Below are 1,594 nucleotides of genomic sequence, written 5' to 3' on the forward strand. Positions count from 1 at the left end.
TCAGCACCAACTTGGCCTGAGAGAACTTACTTCCCCTTGACTGAGGAGGAATTGAAATTGACGGAGGAGGAATTTGCCTGTCAGGCAGTGCTTATCCCACTAATGTGCTCATCTGTCCTTTTATGATACTAACTACTAAATTTTTTTTTAACAATCAAAAGTATATTTAAAAAAAGCAAAGATTCCTCCTTGCATGAAAGGGAACATGTAAAACCGTGACAATTTTAAAAGAGGCCTACAATTAGACATTTGAGTGGTTATGTTACTGACGTATTTGTTCCTTTTGCTCTGGTCATTATTTTGAAGAAGGGATGACTGAAATAAATTTTAAAAATATTAAGCCAATTCAGTTATACTTCTTATCTTCAAAGATTTGTATCTCGATAGCACTAATTCAAACATTATCATGTACTATTTTGAATCTGAATGTAGCACTGTGCACACAACGTAGTTGATCTAAAAAGTGTTCCAAAACGTAGATTTTCACGACACATTCTTATTCCAAACAGTGAAACAAGAGATCAGGGATAGTGTGACGATACACAGACAGGGCAGGTCTTGGAGGCAGGCTTGCCCCTCTGTTCTCATCTGTGTGAACTTGGAAAAATCAACATATCGTCCTGAGCGGTAGCCTATTCATGCACAAAATGGAAAATTATGATATACTTAGAATAATTGTGATTGGGATTAAAAGGAAGTACTGGGAAAACAAGTTTTATGTACTTATTGTCACGGCTTTTATTAAACAGTGAGAGCTTTTAGACTCTTCTGTAGGCCAGCAACAGACATTTTTGAGTAAAAAAAGACTTTGATCCTGCTGGTAAAGCATTTCTAACCGTTTGCTCATCTCCTTCCTGTAGTTTTTAATTCTGTTGGTGATGTCATGTGTCTCTTTTTCCGGCAAAGAGCAGCCGACTCTGAAAGCACTCTCTGCTTGATGGTCTATTTTATATAAAGAGCAGCATTTGTCTTATTTAGGATATCAAACTAATCTACAGCTCACCTATACAATTTCTTTTTTAAAAATTTAAATTAATTATCCTGTGGACATTTGAGTGGCAGAATGCCGTCCTCCCTGGGTGTCTGTAGAGAGATTGATTCCTGGGAGCCTTGCAGATACCCAAATCCACAGATGTTCAAGATGCTTTTGTGAAATGACAAAATATTTGCACGTGACATTTGTACAAACTTTACTCTATCCTTTAAATCATATCTAGATTAGCTGTAAAGTGTAGTTCACTGTAAATGCTATGTTAGTAAATTTTTATGCTTTCCTGCTTAGAAAATAATGACAGGAAAAAATCTGTATATATTCATTACAGAAACCAACATATGCCTAGTTATGTAAAACATGCCAACAAGAGCTGGAAGTTTCTGTGTTTTTCTCCAATGTTTTTGATTCATGGTGGGTTGAATCTACAGATGTGGGATCTGCAGTTGTAGAACTAATAGATACTGAAGGGCAACTGAACACAGAAGCAACAGCACTGAACTGAAAGACTGGATGTACACACACTCCCAACTCACGGAGGTTCACCTGTAATTTGTTGACTTGATGTTGCAAAAGTAATACACGTTCAATAAAGGCTACTTT

This window comes from Chinchilla lanigera, unplaced genomic scaffold (genome assembly GCF_000276665.1).
Source record: "Chinchilla lanigera isolate Chin_1 unplaced genomic scaffold, ChiLan1.0 scaffold00006, whole genome shotgun sequence".
Classification (NCBI taxonomy): Eukaryota; Metazoa; Chordata; class Mammalia; order Rodentia; family Chinchillidae; genus Chinchilla; species Chinchilla lanigera.